Genomic DNA, 21,250 nt, shown 5'->3' with positions numbered 1-21,250 from the left:
TTGTGGATACCCGCTGGGGCTATCACACAGGGGAATATCAGGACGGGTTCCCTAAGCAAGCGCCGGGACACCCACTGTGGGTAGCTGTGCGCTATATAAGCTCAACTACATTTACATTTACATTTAGTGTCTACTCTGTCCCACCGTAGGACTGTACCATTTCATCTCTCCACTTCTAGGCTTTGACTAAGCAAGGTGGGTTTGGATTTCAAATAAGCCCATTTCAGCTCCACTGCTAAAGAGTTGTGATCGCTAAAGCATGAGAGGATTATCTGAAAATTACCAAAAGAAGCTTTAAGATTCTCTGACACCAAACCAGCCAACTACATCCGGGAGCGCTGCCTCGGATGAGGTGCCTAAATCACTGGCAAAGCACAGATTTTCCTTCATTACCACCTTATTAAGCACATTCCCAAAAGCAGTGTGACTAAAATGTGATGGGTACTCTCCCTCAGTGTTGTTCAAACCACATACCTCCTTGGCATTTAGCGTGTGCACATGAATATTAAAGTACAGTACCCATACAATAAAAACCTCTTTCTTGAAATTCTGTAGCTACCCATTCAGGGGCCTTATTACACATTATCGTTGTTTGGGCCAGGGGCACCTTTCAAAAGGAACTCTGGAAGCAAAATATGATAATGCACCCGATTATGATGGTTGTGCTGCCCACCGGGCAGCCAGGAACACTTGCTGCCCTGGGGCAGAGCATTCATGTGAAAACACGGAGCAGCTGCTCCATGTTTTCACTGTGCAAGCGGCACCCGCCTGCACTTTCAAAGGGGTTTCGAGATACCATTGCAGGCGGGTGCAGTTAGTGACTGCACCCACCTGCAAGCGGATGTCTGGAGGGGACCCCCTTTGCCCCCTGCAGAGGGCTGCTGTCAGGTGGTGCACTGACAGTGCGTCACCTTTTAAATGGTGTACTGTCAGTGTGTCTCCTAAGGGTTTCTTTGACTCTGCACCGGCGACTGTAATGTGGAGTGGGCACAGGGTCAAAGGAATTCCCTCATTTGCATAGGGTACAAATTTAAGTGAAATGGTCTACTCACACAGGTTTCTTGAAAACACAATATGAAGTAATTCTGTATAAAACTAGTTCAATCTGGATTACTTAATTTTGACCGCAGCACCACAATATTCCAACTCAAGACTTTCAGACATCAGTTATTGTGGACTAAGTTCCAGATAGTCTCTAGGGAGACGGGTTTCACACCATCCGTCTTATCCCTGCCCACATCCCTGATCCCATTATTAGTCGCAGTGTCCCGTTTCTTGGCCAAAACCAACAAATGATTGTCAGTCTGATGCTCTACGGAACTCGGAGTAATAAAGCGGTTATGGGTACAAACTGTTGGTACATTGATGGACAAGTAGCCTGTTTTTGAAGCTTCAGAATGCACTGCAGCTGTGTCCTGCTAACCATCTGCCACACGCCTCACCACAAATGGGCAATTAAACTATCATAGAGGATCCACTGATATTGTATTTTCATAGTGTGAAGGAGTAGCCAATAAAGTTAGGGATTTTTCTGCATAGTATGCCACACAAATGTTTACCACCACAGAGTCCTTCATACACGTTAAGAAGGCCCGGTGAGAAGCTGGTCTGGTATATGATGTCCACTAATGTAAGTGTGTATCAATAGGGGGTTTTCGTCTCTAGCAGACCAGGTATAGACAAAATTTCAATGAGTATAACAAAGGACAGTACCTGGTTTATATGTTTCACCGCTATTTATTTATGCGGAGAAGAAACAACGACCATTAGGTTCATATATTTCTGGTATATAATTTAAATTTTTTCATAATGCATTTTTTTAGATTGGACATTCATTCGGAAAAGCAACACAGTTCATCCCCAAAACTTTTTTTAAGGGTACAAATATCATGTGAACATATAGTTACAATTGATACAATACAAAATTCTAACAAAACAAACTGAATTCCAAAACAATACAGAAATACACGAAATTACACCAGCATAACAACTTAATTACAAGATCCCCATATTAACCATTCACTAGGTAGATTTTGATGGAGAATCACGGGCCACATGGAAAAAATATCTCTTAACTCCTGCGCGGTGTGTAATACATAATACACCCTTATTATGGAGCATGGGAATTAATGAGACGCGTTTTGAATCCCTGCTGTAAATCATGGGATTGTCATCAGGCCGTTGGGGCACGATGTAACCTAAAAATACAATTAAATACACTAATTAGCACATAAACAGGCTCCTCTACTACACTTACTTAAAATATACTAATTTTCAAATTGTGTTCCTGAAATGAATGATGTTGCTTCAAGAATGATGCAAGTGGGGGGCGTGGCTGGCGGCCGAACATGGCGGCAGCATAGAGGACTAGCTCCGGCAGGGAAGCGGCCTCTCCATCTATCCGTACGATAATCCGTGGCTAATTCTTACCTCAGACGGCGGCACCGAACGCCCGAGACCGGGCGGAACTGGCGGCAAGCACCCGGACAGAAATCGAGGATTGGATGACGGAGTTATCGTCGAGTACTGATCCGACCGAAGTATAGGCCCACCTCCCGGAACTCTAGTGGCGACTGAGGCCGACCGGAAGTGCAGCCTGTTCAGCTACCGCAGACAGGAAGTGGTCGGTGCTGGAGGACCACCCCGAGTGGTGACCGGCGGGCGAGTTCCCTGCCCAGGGACAGACTGTTTGCCATAACCGACGGAGGTTATTTGGGGGGGTGCCCGAGGACAACCACCAGAATACTGTCCTGCCATCTGCCCTGTGAAGATCATCGGGGCGTCTCCCTCATTGCAACGAAAGCCCCTCTTCGCACTAAACTGAGATCCGCGCTGTGACGGTGGTTTCTTCTGGTGCCCCATTGTGCCGGCGAACTGTATTCTCTCCGTGACCGAACAATGGCCGGGAAAGGTGTGAAAGGCGGTACAACCCAGACTCGTATCGACCGATTCACGAACGACAGAACCGCTTCCCCTCCGGCGGATGGGAAGCATCCCTCCGCAAAACCAGGCGAGCCTGCGGGGACGAAGAAGGCGACGTTGGATGATGTTATGAAGGCTCTCTCGCAGGTCCAGACGACGGTGGGCTCCATCTCGACCGAAATCACCCTTATCCGAGCGGATTTCCACAAAATGGCCGAAAAAGTAGGCTCCCTGGAGCTTGTCACGAAATCGCTAGTAGAGGATGTTTCGGAACTGCAGACGGCCATGGAAGCGGTCATGGCGGAAAACAAGCTCCTGAAGGATAAGCTTGACGACCAGGAGGGACGCTCCAGGCGGAACAATGTACGCATTCTCGGCGTTCCGGAGTCAGAGGGCACGAGAGCGATGGATTTGTATGTGGAGGACCTCATTAAAACCCACCTTCAACCTAAAGGCCTGTCGGCCTTCTTTTCAGTTGAGCGGGCACACAGAGTTCCAGGGGGTCAACCTAAGCCAGGGGCCTCGCCTAGGCCGATCCTAGCAAGACTGTTTAATTACCGCGACCGGGACGTCATCCTTCAGGCGGCACGAGTCTCACCACCGGTGAAAATCCTCAACTCAATGGTGGCGTTCTTCCCGGATTATACGGCGGAGGTGGCCAGGCGGCGGAAGACCTTCCTGGATGTCAAAAAGGAACTTAGGAAGCGAGAACTCCCTTACTCCATGATTTTCCCGGCCAGGCTCCGGGTGGTGGCGGAGAACAGGACCTGGTTTTTTGATGACCCTGGAACTGCACGAGACTGGCTGGACGGCTGGCGTCCTGCCTCCCACTCTCGCCGCCCTGGACGGACTAAGAATGGCTCACATCAACCTGACCGTAACGATGTTGGGGACGCTGGTACGAACAGTGGCAGAAGCTCGCCAGTACGAGACAATGATGACCTAAATCAGGAGGTGGACCCATGAACACTCGACGTGTACGAGACATTGATGTTTGGGACTGTGGCTGGAACCGCCAAGGACACTGGGCCGAGGGCCTCCGTGGAGGGTATGAGGGGTCGCTAATTCCGGAGTACTCCTCACCCCCAACGAGCAAGTAACTGTGTGTTTTCTTTGGGATGGGTTTAAGCACTCTGCTAAATTGGGGTGGCGGGCAGTTTGGAGTCCGTGTAGCAGGGAAGCAGGGTGGGTGGGGGTATTGGGAATGGGGGGTTCTGTTGGTTTGCTTGTTTGAATTGTTTGGCTCTATTCATCATTTTACAATTGCTGATAGTCACGCATGACCGTATTCCTTGCACCGGGTGTGCCACCTCTGATCCTCTAGCGCTACGAAGGCACCGACGTGCGAATAGTTACACAGGGCTGGGAGATTCTTCGGTCACTGCGGCTCTGTCCTACCCCGTGGAACATCAACTTGCACACGCGTCTACACAATGGCTAACCTCTCACGACCTAATAACGTAACACCTGACACTGGGATGGGGTCTGTGCCACCGTTGCAGATAATGTCGTGGAATGTTCGGGGGTTGGGGGATAAAGTGAAGAGGGGACTGGTCTTGCAATGTATTAGGTGACTGAACTGTGACATCACCCTTCTTCAGGAAACACACTTGGTGGGGGCGGCCTCCAAAGCTCTGGATAGGAGAGGGTACCGCATGGTAGTGCATTCGGACTTCACTTCAGGGTCCCGGGGGACGGGTGTTTGGGTGAAAAAAACATCGCGTTTTATACATCACTCCACAAAAACAGACAAACATGGCCGCTTCGCGGCAGTGTGTGGGCAATGGGAAGGTGTGCCCATTAATGTGGTGTCTGCGTACATCCCACCAGCGCTACATTCATCGGCATTTCCGGACCTGGGCAAATTTCTTTTGGAACTTCCGGAAGGGGACCTGCTGGTGGGCGGAGATTTCAATGCACTGGCCAATACTGACATGGATAGATTCCCGGTTCGCTCCCTCCCCGCTGGCCCAACAAAATTCAGGGACTTCTTGGAGGCACAGGGTCTGGTTGATATTTGGAGACAGCTCCACCCTACTGATCGCCACTATTCCTACTACTCATCCACTCATGACTGCCTGTCTCGCATTGACTACTTTCTCACACTGGGGGGTGGCAGACTCACATTTGCTGATGTACAGATCACGCCCCGGGGTATATCAGACCATTCCCCCTTGACCGCTACACTGTCCTGCACAACCATGGCTCGCAAACGGCTTTATCCCATTTACCCCGGTTATCTTAAAATCCCTCCAGTTCATAAATCCCTTAAAACCACCACCAAGCATTACTTTCAGGAGAATTCCAGCTCGGTGTCCTCCCCGACGGTACTATGGGAGGCGTATAAGACAGTGTTGAGGGGCCAGGCAATCGCGGCTATAACCGATCATAAACGTAAGCAAAAACAGGAACTGGTAGAGTTGGAACTGCAGCTAGAACAGGCTAACGTAGCTCATATGAACGCACCGTCGGATGACACTCGACACGCGCTGTCTCTCTGCCAGCAAAGGCACGACGACTTTCTCCGTCGACGGGTGTTAGAACATATAGAGTCGACTGCGAGCAGGGTTTATGATGTGGGCGACAAGGCCAACAAATTGCTGGCCTGGTTGGACAAGAAACGGGACGGTGGCGGGCACATTTTACAGTTGCGGGACCGAGAAGGGACGTGTCACACACACCCTCCTAAAATTGTTGACCTCTTAGCAGACCACTTCCAAGGAGTGTATGCTCCGGAGGTGATGGTCACGGCGGAGGCGGCGGAGCTAGCTCTCCAGGATGTGGAAGTAGAGACGCTATCGCCGGAGGCGATGACTGAGCTGGAAGCGGACCTCACGGTGGAGGAGCTCCATATGGCGATAGGTGCGCTGCGTACAGGTAGAGCGTTGGGCCCCAACGGGATACCAATCGAATAGTTTCAAACGATGTCGGATGCACTGGGCCCACCACTGCTGGCCATGTTTGAGAACTGCCGTGAGACCGGAACACTGCCTTTAGACCAGCGCTTGGCGACGATAGTAGCTATCCCAAAACCTGACAGACCCCCTGAGGAATGTACGTCTTATCGCCCGATCTCGCTCATTAACGCAGAGGCGAAGATCTTGGCGAAATTGATTGCTAATAGGCTGACTCCGCATCTTTCCCAATTGATCCACCCAGACCAATCCGGCTTTATGCCGCACAGGAGTACGGCACTAAATCTCCGTAGAGTGCACGGCGCACTGGCTCGAGCACATTTACTGAAAGAACCGGCGGCCATTTTGTCGTTAGACGCCAGAATGGCTTTTGATATGGTAGAGTGGCAATACCTGTTTGCAGTTCTGACCCGGATGGGCTTCGGACCGAAGTTTCTATCGTGGGTTCGACTACTCTACACAGACCCAGTAGCCCACGTGGCGGCCAATGGCCACATCACACGAGCAATTCCTCTGGCGCGTGGGACTCGTCAGGGCTGCCCCCTATCCCCGCTATTGTTCGCGCTGGTCCTTGAACCTCTCGCGATTGTTATTAGAAAGACACCACTACTGAAAGATATTAAATGGACGGAGGCCTGGGAAGACAGAGTATCATTGTATGCCGATGATATGTTGGTATACTTATCTGCCCCCGAATCGAGTGTTCCGATATTACTGGCACTTTGCGATAAACATGGCTCAGCCTCCGGCTATACTATTAACTGGACGAAATCGGTCCTTTATGTCCAGAAGGGCCCTATGCCAGCCCTCCCTGCACACTGTCCTCTAGTGTTGACAGATGTCTCCTTTAAATACTTGGGCATACATGTCACCAACGACACAACCGTGTTCTACGACCGGAACTTGGCACCCCCCTCCTCCGTCTGAAGGCAGATGCACGACATTGGTCGTCCCTGCCACTCACGCTCTTGGGACGTGCTGCCCTGTTTAAAATGATGGCACTTCCTCGCCTCCTGTACGTTCTGGAAAATACCCCAGATGTAATTCCGCCCTCCTATTTCCATAAAGTCACCGCAGTTGTCACTACCCTGCTATGGGGTGAGCGTCCTCCGAGAATTGCTCACCTCAAACTCAACCGTGGTTGGTACGATGGGGGAATAGCGCTACCAAATGTACAGCTTTACTACTGGGCATCTCAACTCAAGGTGCTCAACCAATGGCTCCACGCACCACACTATGACCCGGCATATCTGTCTGACAGGGCCCAACTAGGAACGCAAAGTTTGTTAGCCCCCTTATATAACCCAAGTCTCCTCAAAGGACTGATTGGCCCTACTAAACATACAATTACCTTATGGTACAAGGCACTTACTAGGCTGAAATGGAAGGGGGTCATCACGAAACTTACCCCGCTTTGGGACACCAAAAAACTGGGCTGCCTCAGGTCCAGTAAGGGGTTCACCCAGTGGGATAATATAGGCATTTCAACGGTGGGGGATCTTTGGTCTTCCTCAGGGGTGATTCCCTTTGCGCAACTACAACAGCAGTATGCCTTAGGCCCCACCGAAACATACAGATATATCCAAATCAGGCACGCTCTGCTGGCGGTGTTGGAACCAGGGACCACAGTCCCGGAGTCCTCACCCCTGGAAGACCGGCTTCTTACGGACTTTTTACAGACACGGGCCACCTCACTCACATATCGCAAACTGCTAAATAATCTCCCAGACCCCCTGCAGAAACTGCGAGAAAAGTGGGATGAAGAGTTAGGAGCTATGGATGAGACGGAATGGAATGCTGCTATGGCGTCTCCAAGGGAGGCAGGGGTATCGGCTAGGTTCAGGCTTATACAGTTAAAAGTACTGCACAGAGTATATTACACGAGGACCACCCTATATAGAATACATAGGGCTGATTCCCCTCACTGTCTCAGGGGATGCGGGGAGGACGGCACATTATTACATACGCTGTGGGATTGCCCTCTCATTGTCAGATATTGGCAACAGGTCATGCGCACAATCTCACAGACCCTTGATACCTCCCTCACACCGGAGCCGCGCCTCTGTCTCTTGAATATATGGGAGGGCACAGACCTTAACCTTAGACAACAGCAGTGGGTTACAATTGGTACAATGGTGGCTAAGCGCGATGTGGCACAAAGATGGGGGGTGGCGGAGGTACCTACTTTGGCGTTGTGGTGCAAGACTATGGACAAATTGATGCTAACTGAAAGAACTGTATATAAACTAAGAGCGAACCCAAAGAAATGGAACAAGGTGTGGGAGGCGTGGAATAGATACAGAGGGGACCTGTGTGACCCGCTGCAGGAGGATGATGACGAAGATTCGGATGATGAGGAGGAAATGATTGATTGACTTGTGGGATGCTCAGGGGTGGGATCGGGACTGTAACCTTGTTGATGGGGGTTTCATTCCACATTGTGCTTGTGGGGGGAGGGGTATGTACCTGGGTGTTGGGGATCGGCATGCTTTACTGATAGCCTTTCTTCATGCTGCTTTGTGACTATTTAATACGAATGAGCCAATAAGTTTGGTTTGGTTTCTCTTTTAAAAAAAGGAAAAAAAAATGGACTTGAAAAGTAAGATTTCATGGCTCCGAACAAATATACCCTGATGACCTACCGTATCATCCTCAACATTCGCTGCCGGACCGGAGGGTTGTCGGCTGAATAGCTGTGTAGAAGTACAAAATGTTACCCTGCCTTACGATATGCTTGTTGCCTAAATGTACTGCTGTTACTTGGATGATAACTATCAATAAAAGTCTTACACCAAAAAAAAAAAAAAAAAAAAAAAAAGAATGATGCAAGTGACTTTGGGCTATTAGGCCCAGGACCTGGAACAATCAAGGATATACCTGTTAAAACACACGTAAGTGTGTATTATTTACCATTATTGAATCTTTTCAAATTAGAACTTACATTTAAATTCAAGGGAGGACCCCCGAAGTGGTTCGAGTTTGTTGTCTTTTGCCGGCACAAGGCCCTCACTCCGCAAATATCTGCCACCAATTGAAAACGTCTTTAATATTCGTGATTTTTATTTATTCTGCCAGTATTAACCAGTTTAGTAGTGCTTATACTGTACACGCTTGCTGCCGTTGTACTATTGTTTTTTTTTTCAATAAGAAGACTTTTTCACACTTATGCACACATCACAGTTGGTTGGCCTTAAGAAGAGGCCGCGATAATGAGCCACTTGCAATTGGCGACCCCATTGGGAATGGCAGGCACTCCCAGGGAAGGTGGCTTGCTGGGTTCAGCAGACCGCCATGTCTGGGACTGCTTTTAAATAAAGCATTTTTTTCTTTATGCAGCCCGTTTCCTTAAAGGAATGCATGCAACGATGGGTCGTACATCTGGCCCCAAATCTTTCATATAGCTCTTGCTGCTTCAGGCATACTGCCTCCCAAACCAAATCTCTTTCGCCGTGTTTTTCTTTCTGAAGATCCACATGAAGTGATTGTGACACTAAACTCTACTTCATTTTAGGTATTGAGCTACGTATGATCCCTTTTGGTTTTCTGTCAGGGAGCAGCACCAAAGGGTCCGTGGGGGAAGGCCGCTAAATAAGCAGGGAGTCATTTGATTTACACATTACGAATATCTTTGCTAAGAGGACTTCACTTCCCCATTTGTTAATAAAAGTTACTTTACTGGCTGCAGCCGAGTTCTCCTTACCCATTCACGCAGATGCTGATTACCTTTTCCCCATCATGCCAGTAAAACTTAAAATGTATAACTAAGAGGGGTGGCCCAGCCCAGACTCCTTCAGTCTCTGAAGGGCTCAGATGGGTCTGTCTTGCCCCAGTCTTCACCCGGCCACAGCCTGCTTGCATCCCATGCTACAGGAATGAGCCTTCAGTTTTGAAGCATCTTAGAGCCCCCAACTCCTCTCAGCACTTGAGTCCAATACCAGGAGGATTGTAGGACCTGCTAGACCCCTGTCCATTTGTTAATGTTTGTGGAGCAGCATAAAATGGGTTCCTATTATCATTGATTAGGCCGCATATGTATGTAAAAGCCTTATGTATTCATGAGATATAATTAGGGCTCCCAGTTTTATGGTATTTATTTTTTTGCCATTTCCGTCTGTATTTATCCACATTTATTTTTGCCACAAGCAAAAGACGACGCTACAGCTAGTATTTTTCCACATTTATTTACATTGACAATTTTATTCATTTTCTAGTACAATATAGTATATATTGTACTAGAAAACAAATAACAAGCATTGGCATAGCCAGTAGGTCTCGCCTTCGGGACCTTATAAGTATTAAGTTATGCAGCACAATATCCTTGGTGCAACAACATCAACTGTTGCATGGATAAACTCTTATAAGGTCGCAAAGGCGAGACCTATTGGCTATGCCAATGCTTGTTAAGGTTTATGTTCGATAATGGGGCCACTTTTATGTTAGTGCCAAGATAGGAAGGAAGTGCACGCGAAAGCGGATGATACATGAATAAATGGGACTGTGCCAGCGCTGGCATCAGGCTATCGTGCTGTGCCAGGCCTCGCTACCACTTACTAATTGTAACCGCTACAGCCTGTGATGCCCACTGTGAGAAGTTGGCCTGATATATGATGTCTCCAATTCTGGGGGCACCTTGTATCAGTCCAAACAATCCCTTATGGTGATGGTTGTAAGTCAACCTTATAGACAAGCTATCCTAGGGATAGCATGGACTAAGCAGCCTTAAAGGCTTAACTCAAGAGGTCGTGTTAAGCGAGCTGTTTTACCAATCACAATCCTGTAATATTAAATGAAAGGACACCACACAAGTTATATATTATAAAAATATATGTATTTATTACTAGAATAATCCTCTGTACTCTTTATGAGTGCAGAGGCACAAGAGTTTAAACAAAAGCACAGTTAAACATATAAAAGTTGCACAATTATGGATGAGGCCGGGGGCCACGCAAACCATATATTAAAAAAGTGGTATAAGAGATACCAATCGAACAGTGGTTAGGCCTAGGGCCTAGGGAATCTCTGGGAGCAGTCGGGACTAGCAATGCTGAAGTCGGGAAAAGCCCGCGGGATTCGGGTGCAACGCTTAAAGCACACACATGCACCAATGCAAAGTCAATGGTGCGTAAAAGTTCTAAAGTTACTGTAAAAGGAGACTTCCGCTTAACCTAGAAGGACGAAACCATAGACACATACACTAGAGGTGTGTACCAGTGTAGGAACACCAGCGTTGCTGAGGTACCTCACCCACAGGAAGCGGGTGCACAGGTGCGAAGTAGTATCGGGTTTCGTCATGCAGGTTGATGGTGCCTGAAGATGAAGATGCTGCAGGCATCGTGAAGAGAAGTGTCCGGTGTGATCCAAGGTGGATCGAAGATAAAGATGATCTGAAAGCAGAGGGGACAGAGTCTGGGCCACTCAGCAGTGACCAGGGTGGAACCAGGAAGGAACCAGGCAATGTCGGGCGCTTTCAGGTCGCTGTCGTGAAGCTTCTCTCCGCTGCCACGTGGACGCTGGGGCACCGAGGATGTCCAGGAGTGGATCACGAGCTGTCCCACAAAGGCTCTCGCTGTCAGCGGTGTCGGCTTCCGGATTGGAGCAAACAACCCTTGGCAAGCGCAACCCACGCAGGATTCGAAGATGGCTTAACACTCGGACCAGGAGGGTCAGAGCGGGTGCTCCTTTTCAGGGAAGCAAGGGCAAGTCTAAAGCAACCAGACTCATGAGTCAGATTTCAAAGTTCATCGGTACAGGGGCCACAAGCCAACGGGCAAGTGACCGGACCAACGCGTTGAGCCAAAAGATGCAGAAGGGCCCCACGCAGCACTCGGTGAGTGTAGAGGGGTGAGCTTCAGTGCAAGAGAGGCTCAGGGCTGGGGCTTCTCAAACTCCAATGCACAGCTTCGAGGAGGCCTCGGATGTTGCACGGTCAGCGCCTTGTGGTCTTTCCAAGATGGCGGGCTCCACGTTTCAGGTCGCCTCCACGGGTCTCAGTTCTGCAGGGACTGTGGATCGGGCTGTTAGAAGGCAGGCACTCTGGGTCTTATTGAACTCTGTTGCTCGAGTTCCAGCGAGAACTGCAACAAAGCAAACGTTGAGGTGCTGGATGGTGCCTGTTTGCACAGGGTGGTCACTCCTTGACCACAAGGGAGATTCTTCAGTCTTCTACGTCGAGTAGGATGTCGAAGGGTCCAGAGTTTCATTTCATAAGTTTCAGTCAGGATAATCTGAGTGCGTTGGCACTGCTCCCATTCTTATACCAATCTAGGGGGCTGGATTACCGGCTAGGTCCCTCCTATGGGTGGGACCCAGGAAGGGGGTGGTTACACCCCTTTCCCTTTGTCCAGGGTCGCGCTGGGACTGGGGCTGGTGTGCCCCAGAACCGGTTTGACCGGATTATGCAAGGGGAAGCCTTGTGCGCCCCAGGCACTGTCTGATTTCATTCAGCCCTCGCTGCCCCAATACACTATCTTCTGTCTGGGGTGGTGTAGCACCTCCCCGCGACAGGAAACCCTTTGTCCAGGCCTCCTCTGCCAAGTTTCGGTCAGCAGCAGGAGGTCAGACTTGTGTCGGTGGCAGCAGCATCCATTTTGTGATGCTGAGTCTCTGGTTAGGATTAACCGCTTTTCAGTAAAGTAACATGTCTTCTCCCTCTAGAAGGGTGGAATGCTATCCCCGTCGACAGGACTGTCGAGGGGATAGTATTCCAAATCGTATGACACCTTACACAACATGTTTTGATACAGCCAAACCAAAGTTAGCACATAACCGCAATGGATTATAATGCACTTAAGAGTATATGGTATGGCATTATCCCGCAACAGCTTAGGGAGTTGTTCCCGACAGCTGCAGACAGGCTCAGCTCATACTCTAGCACCATCTCACGTTAAACCACGCACTCTGCCTCCAGGATTGATAAGGCCTGCCATAGGAGTGACTTATAGGTTTATATGTGTCCAGATATAGGTTTAGATATAGGTATACTATATCTAAGCAAGGGGTGATTACACCAACTGAGTGATCAGCCAGTTGTGTCAATTTAAGAACCAGCCAGGGGTGGCAAAAGCTATGCTGCAGCCCCTGGTAGGCCTTGGATGCACCTATGCCCATGGCACCTATGGTACTCTGTATAGAGGCTGACAAGGTGTCCTGTACCAATTTGGTTATGTACCTTTAGTACATGTCTGTGAATTTAGAGAGAGAACAGCAGGCTGTGGGTCTGATTAGCAAGCCCACAGCCACATTAAGTCGAAAACCAGTGAAGCAAAAAGCAAAAATTGGGGTGACCATAGGATAGCAGACCCTACTCTCCTACACCCACAATGCTACAGACCTAGAGGGTATGTAACTGTTACCACGGATTTTTTACAACGCATACCATTACCACGCATGCATTTACAACGCAGGTCATTTTACAACGCATACCTTCACATCGCAATACACTACAACGCACATACTATTACAACGCATACCATTACATCGTAAGTATTATTATAGGTAAGTTTAAAAATTTTTAGTGGTATTTGGTTATGGGGTACAGGGGTATTTTTAGGTTTTAGGGCTGGGTTTGGGTTTTGGGGTACAGGGGTATTTTTAGGTTTTAGGGCTGGGTTTGGGTTATGGGATACAGTGGTATTTTTAGGTTTTAGGGCTGGGTTTGGGTTATGGGGTACAGGGGTATTTTTAGGTTTTAGGGCTGGGTTTGGGTTATGGGGTACAGGGGTATTTTTAGGTTTTAGGGCTGGGTTTGGGTTATGGGGTACAGGGGTATTTTTAGGTTTTAGGGCTGGGTTTGGGTTTTGGGGTACAGGGGTATTTTTAGGTTTTAGGGCTGGGTTTGGGTTTTGGGGTACAGGGGTATTTTTAGGTTTTAGGGCTGGGTTTGGGTTATGGGGTACAGGGGTATTTTTAGGTTTTAGGGCTGGGTTTGGGTTATGGGGTACAGGGGTATTTTTAGGTTTTAGGGCTGGGTTTGGGTTATGGGGTACAGGGGTATTTTTAGGTTTTAGGGCTAGGTTTGGGTTTTGGGGTACAGGGGTATTTTTAGGTTTTAGGGCTGGGTTTGGGTTTAGGGGTACAGGGGTATTTTTAGGTTTAAGGGCTGGGTTTGGGTTATGAGGTACAGCGGTATTTTTAGGTTTTAGGGCTGGGTTTGGGTTTTGGGGTACAGGGGTATTTTTAGGTTTTAGGGCTGGGTATACATTTACAACGCAGGTCATTTTACAACGCATACCTTCACATCGCAATACACTACAACGCACATACTATTACAACGCATACCATTACATCGTAAGTATTATTATAGGTAAGTTTAATATTTTTTAGTGGTATTTGGTTATGGGGTACAGGGGTATTTTTAGGTTTTAGGGCTGGGTTTGGGTTTTGGGGTACAGGGGTATTTTTAGGTTTTAGGGCTGGGTTTGGGTTATGGGATACAGGGGTATTTTTAGGTTTTAGGGCTGGGTTTGTGTTATGGGGTACAGGGGTATTTTTAGGTTTTAGGGCTGGGTTTGGGTTATGGGGTACAGGGGTATTTTTAGGTTTTAGGGCTGGGTTTGGGTTTAGGGGTACAGGGGTATTTTTAGGTTTAAGGGCTGGGTTTGGGTTTTGGGGTACAGGGGTATTTTTAGGTTTTAGGGTTGGGTTTGGGTTTTGGGGTACAGGGGTATTTTTAGGTTTTAGGGCTGGGTTTGGGTTTTGGGGTAGAGGGGTATTTTTAGGTTTTAGGGCTGGGTTTGGGTTTTGGGGTACAGGGGTATTTTTAGGTTTTAGGGCTGGGTTTGGGTTTTGGGGTACAGGGGTATTTTTAGGTTTAAGGGCTGGGTTTGGGTTATGGGGTCAGACTCGAGGTTCTGACGGCGCCCAAAAGTCGCACGAGGCAGCTCCTGCACTGTAACGAAACCTGCTGCCTCTCCCCGGAGTTTAGTCCCTTCTCTCTGATGTGCTCATGGAACCCTGTCTCGCCTATTGAAAGTATGAAGGATAAGTGTGGTTGGTTGTTTTATGAGTGGGAAATATACGTGCGCTACACCTATCTGAGTCAGAGTGGCATGTTAAGAATAGTTGCCAAATGCTTTCTGGGAGATGCAGTTTGGGTTTATCCTAGCTGGTTCTATGTTAAACAATTTCCAATTTACAACGAGTTGCCCTGAACATTGTTCATTTATGTTTGACCTGATTTAAATTTGCATTGAAATTAGCAGATAGTAAAAAAATGCGCGCTGGCTCTGCTGGTTGACTGTTCGGCAACGCACCCTCGTGCCTGCTAGTGAGTGTAGCCCTGAGTGTTTTGCTCCCATTCAGCACGTGCACTTTGTCTTTATCACTATTTTATGTAAATCCTAAATTATTCATATGCTTTCATTAATTCATACATTGTTTTGAGAGCATCACCCATCAATGGCATTTGTGCATGCACTAACGGCGTATTTATCATTATGTCTTGAGGTGCACTCATAAAAAAGAGCTCTGTGGGTGGCCCGAGCATGCACACGCTCCTCACTGAACTGCAAGTGAAGCTGTGCGACTGTGCATGCGCTCCTCACTGAACTGCAAGCACAGCTGTGCTCTGCATCTGTGCACGCGCTCCTCATTAAACTGCAAGCGCAAATGTACGACTGTTCACGCGCTCAGTTTTTGGACAACAGTGGTGCGAGAGTATGGCAGGAGGGATGGTGTCTTTAAACCCTCCCCCTACCGTTGCCAGTCTAGGGGGCGCAGGTACTTCAGCAGTTCGGAGGGGCTGCTCTAATTGTTATTCACCAGTCTGTGAAGGTAGCCAGGAAGTATGACCTCTGCTTGGTGCATTTCCAGCCTGCCTTTCACACCTCATTTACAGTGATGGGAGGGGAGGGCAGGAGCCTGCTGTCCATCAGACTGGTACTGGCGCCATGGAGAGCTGGGCTACCCTTTGTCTGGACTGAAACCTGAGGGGGCAATTGATGTTGGCTGATGGGAGCAGAGTAAGGTATAAGGGAGCGTTGGCGACATGTGGGCTCAATGTAATTTACAAGCAGATGGAGATGACTGTCTGCGAGGCGGGGCTCATAGCAATGCTCCCTGGTACAGACCAAGGAGGGGGCACTGCGGACAGTACTGTCTACCCCCTGTCAGAGCTGCCTTTTACACGGGACACGGGTGGGAGCTACGTGCCCATATTATTATTTTTTATTTAAACAAACAGTTGCGGTGTAGAAAATGTAAATGTGGCAAATGTCTGCCACGGGTAAAAGCGCCTTATCTTCCATTCCAAGTGCCCCGTCGGTAGCAAAATACCCGACGGCAGCGTGGCAACATTTTCTCGTATTTTGCCGTTTATAAATATACATACAGACGAAGGAAATATAGATTTCCGTCTGTATTTATAGGTATAAATCCGTAAAAACAGGAAACCGGGAGCCCTAGATATAATGTAACCTGCAAGAGAAAAGTGCACTTAAAGCCACATACGATGTGCACGTGCTATGTAATCACGACATTTATAATGATATATGTCCGCTAATGTTTTGTTTTCAGTAATAACCAGCGCGGAGATACTCCTTCGGGAGTTTATTCATAGCGCTTTATAAACCCGTAAATAAATAAATAAATAAATAACAACTTGTAGCTTATATGCATTTATAAGAAGATGTTTTGCTTTTTGCTATGTAATGGAATATGTATACATGAAAAATGCATTTCTTTTATAACGTGACTGTTCATGCATTAGTATTTATGTTGTTATAACATGTATTGAAGTTTTGAATTTGTTAACTTGACCGACTTAACCAAAGGTCTTGAGTATTTGGGTTTTGCAACATCTAACTTTCAATGTGAGTGGTTTTGTCAAGGTTTCACATACAAAACGTGAAAAGGAACTCCTCTGGGTCAGCTCGATGAACAAAATGGTCCACCTCTTGATATCCCCAATTCTGCCTACCATAAAGGCACAGAGATTTAGGGAGATCAAGTGGGGGAAAGGAATTAGGGTGGGAATTTGATTTGATTTGATTTTCAATTTGTAAAGTGCAACAATCACCCTAAGGCATCAAAGCTCTTGAGACCGACCAGCAGAAGATTGAAGAGGAAATTACCCGAAATAGATGCTAGGCAGAGAAAGGCCAGGTCTTAAGAGCCTTTCTGAATGGTAAAAGAAGTGGAATAGCCCAAAGGGTGAGAGGAAGGAAGTTCCAAAGTTTGCTAGCTGCCACCGAGAATGCTCTGTCCCCCCATTTCATCCTTTTGGTTCTTGGTACCACCAGTCACACTTGAAGCGAAGATTGAAGGGATCTACTGGGGTAGTGCCAGCTGAACATTGTTTTTAATCTTGACCGGTAGGGAAGATAGAGTTACTTGTGTACTATGCAGAGTGACTTGAATCTAATACGTTTTTCGATAGATAGCCAGTGCAGGGATTCTAGTTCCTTCCTGCAGATTGTTTCCTGGGAATGTCCAGAACAAGTCCTGCCATTGCATTCTGCAGCACTTGAAGTTTGTACTGCATACTCTTATTGGCGGCCAGGTATAGTGAGTTGCAGTTATCAAGTCTGGATATTACCAAGGCCAGAACAGCAGGAAAAAGGAGGAGAACCCTGAAAAAAGAATACAAAATATTATTGAAACATATAGATACTACTCTCATGTATTATTGCTAATATAAGTATAAGGATTACCTCATACATTCACAAATGACCTCTCCTCCTAAATGAATACAGCCAATCTCTGACTATTGGAAACTACCAAGGTTAGCCAACTGTTCCCGCCTGTGAACAGAGACACACATTAGCACACAATTTCCAAAAGACTAATTGTAGGACTTGGCCCTTTTTAGATAAAGTCCCTATTCTTTTTGCTTTCCCCCTAGACCTTTTTTCTGACATGGTGTTGCTACCTTAGATGCTTTGGACACTTTGCCACTGCTAAACGGTGTCAAAGTGCAAGTGCTCCCTGTATAAAGTGTAATGGTAATTGGTTGTCTATGTTTGCCTTACTGAGTGAAGCCCCTAGTAAAGTGCACTATGTGTACCAGGACTGGTACTGCAACTGCTACTAGTGGGCCTGCAGCACTATTTGTGCCACCCACACAAGTAGCCCAGTTGCGGCTGGTGTAATTTTAAACTGGTGGGGTGCATGCAGAACAAATAAACACATGCGAGCGAGCACAGCGAGCAATCGCAAGGGCAATAAGGAGGGTTCGGGGGGTTCTCCCCGTGAAGATTTTTTTTTTAATTGCCATCTTTTTGGTGCAATTTTCAGCACTATTTCTGTGATAAATCGACTAAAAATTCAGTTCTTCTAGGCATTCATAACAGAAAACCCATACATTATTTCAGAGAATTTCTGGGTTTCCAAGCAAGCCTGACTTCTGAAGAGGGCTAGGGTACTAATTAAGACTGCTTTGGCTCTACCCTGTCCAATAGAAAACACTAGTTAGTGATGTGAACAAGTTCAATGGACAAACCTGGGGTCTAGGGAGAGTCCCTCTCCTGAGAAAGAAATTTAAAAAAGATTGGCAAATGGTGCATTTTAAAGCAAATGAATGCAAGGCTTATTAAGCAATGGGAGCGTACAGTCTTGAAATATTAAACATATTAAAAACTGCCCCATATCTTTATTGTATTAATATGTTCAACAGTTACTGTAATGTGCAAATTGTACAGCACAACAACTTAAGCCCTTTAAAGTGTGTGGTTGCCCGGCATCTTGCACTGCATGCAGCATCAACTTTGGAAGAAAATGCTAATAACAAGTTTGGGGAAGCCTCCACAGCTGCTGGCTGCAATCAGTCATATACAGAATAGAGATATGTGCAGAAAGGTCTTTTAGGTTGGATATCTCTAAAAAGGAACATTGGCAATGAAAAGTGCAGTACGTACAATAGGATCAGGGCCCAGGATTGAAATGGGTGGAAGGCATTGTATCCCAGTTATTGCTGTTGTTTATTGCCCAGCTGAGGGAGGCCAGTTTACATACACTGCCTTAAAGCTCACAGCACCATGGCTATGCCTCTGCACTTGGAAGATTCTCACTAGCTGTTTTGCTGGCCTAGGGCTGGTGTTTCTCAAAGGCTGGCAGAACTGGGGCCAAGACCTCATGATGTAGCTTTCCACAGCAGTCCTGTGGCCTTGCTTAAGGTACATGTGACTGGTCCTGCCCCGTACTTCAGCGCCACCACCTGACCCCAACACCAAAACCTTAATGGGAGTGAAGTAAACGATTTTAAGTAACGGGGTGCATCTCCATTAAATATAAAGCTAAACACAGCCCCCTGCATCTGCCCGCACCAGGACGATAAAAGATGAATTACTAATTGTAACAACATATTTTGCCCTTTTCTCTCCAGAACATTTATCCCCAATACCAAAAGAGGCAGTAATGTGTCTCAAGGCGCATTACTCACACGCCTCGAGGTGAATAATTCTCCCATTGAAACAAACCTGACAGGGGCACAACAGAAGCAAGTCACGCACTACAATTATCATCATTCATCCACTGTTGTTCACGCCACCAGTGAGCTATGACCTATTAAAGTTCTCCATCATTCACCCGCTGCCAACCACACATTTACAGATGATAGCCACCATCAATACTGCTCATTTCAAGACACCCAATCCATGTATGATGCACTGCCAACTTTCACATCCACTGACACAGTGGCACTCACATCACTACACACCGACCCACAACCTGAACTCTGCCCAACCCCATCAACAGGTCCAAACACCTTCAGCCATCATAAACATGTTTAAAACAATTTCCCTGATGGCCTGCATCATCATTAGTAAACAATCACCCTCTACAATAGTCATCTACTGCCAATTACACTATAATAATGTAGTCCCTTGAAATGCAGCACTCAAAGCTACAGTAATAGAAATACGCAGTTGTGTTTCTGATGCTCATTAATCATGCACATGACTGATAAGGTGATTCCACTTTCTGCATCAGAAAACTAAAGGTGTGTTCAAGCATACTGTTCAGGCTCATTGCCATTTGAAATGTTGCTTGAGGACACAGAGTGCTGTGAAAGTTCTACACTCAAAATTGTGTTTTTGTATATGTTTCAGCCCTCTTCACCTGCTTGTCTTCTCTGACACTACTAACACCAATCAGAAGAAAGGGTCAACTCTCATATCACTCAGTAGAGCTGAGAAGTGTCTACCGCCCCTGCTCTTTTTATTGCTAGAGAATGGCCAGATTACAAAAACTAGCATCAACAACAGATTTGTCAAACATACTTCCAGCCTCACATTCATCTTTCATCTGCAGATACGGGGACGCTTTAGGAAATGTTGTTTTCTTCCTCAGTCCTAGTACATATGCTCTAATGATTACATTCAGGTGCATCATGACGTACACGCAGCAGAGTGGCCCCTCGTTGCCTGGGTGCGTATTGTAAGTCAGCAAATGGGCTACAGCATGAGGTAGACATGTTAACTAAGGAAATATGTGGCAGGAACATAAAGGAAACAGGTAATAAATACTTCGACAGGGCAACACTTGTGCACAGTTCTAAATCATGTTTAGTGAAAAGAAGTTCACTTCTGCAACAATTTAACTGGACACATCAAAAAAGTAAATAACTTACATTAAATCTACAATCTCCTGTTATTAAATTACAATGCATGTTTATTTATCACCACCAAGAGGCTGAAGCACCCTTGCGGTGCATGGCAGCCCTATGCTGTAGCCTGTAACATATTGCACGTAAACTCAATAAAGCCATGTGTAAAAGTGACTGGCTGTGAACTTACCAATTCTTGAGCCACCTGGGAGGCACAGCTGGTTCTGTCCAACCGCATCCCTGCATGGTGACATGGGTATCCAGGCAGTCAAACATGCTGGACCCGGCGCTGCGGGTGGAGATTTGGGCAATAATAAGCAGCTGCAAAGCTCACTGCACTGCGCGTTGAGGCCCCGGTGCTGCAGTGTGCAGCTGTCACATTTTCCTTGAAAGACCTTGATGTGGTATTGAATGTTATATTAAACAACCATGGTCACATCCTGTAGAGTCCTTGCACCCCCGTCTGCTGTGGGAGCGGCTGGGATATTTTGCCAACTCTGGAGGCCCGATCGGCCACATCCACTTGGTGGTAGTCGTACTAGTGCCAAAATTCACCACTGTTTGGACCAGCTTCTCCCTGCTGCTTCACCCTTCTGTCGTTGCAGTATCTGGTTGGCTTAGCTAGGTGGCAGGTGAGGCTTCCTCCAAGCTAGTTGCAGACTAGGCCAGATGCAAAATAACAAGCTTGCTGTGAAAGGGCCAAGGGGTGCTGATGGCTTCATTGAGGCCTGTGGTCTGAGGGCTTAGAACATACAGCGATGTAGCAGGGATATCCAGGGAGGACACTTGGCAAGCACTGGTTATTATTACCCTGTTACTTTCGTTATCAAGCTCAGACATAAAAGGCTGATTCTGCAGGCCCTGCTGGCCGCAC

Source organism: Lissotriton vulgaris, chromosome 8 (assembly GCF_964263255.1).
Source record: "Lissotriton vulgaris chromosome 8, aLisVul1.2, whole genome shotgun sequence".
Taxonomy (NCBI): domain Eukaryota; kingdom Metazoa; phylum Chordata; class Amphibia; order Caudata; family Salamandridae; genus Lissotriton; species Lissotriton vulgaris.
Note: the sequence above shows the minus strand (reverse complement) of the source record.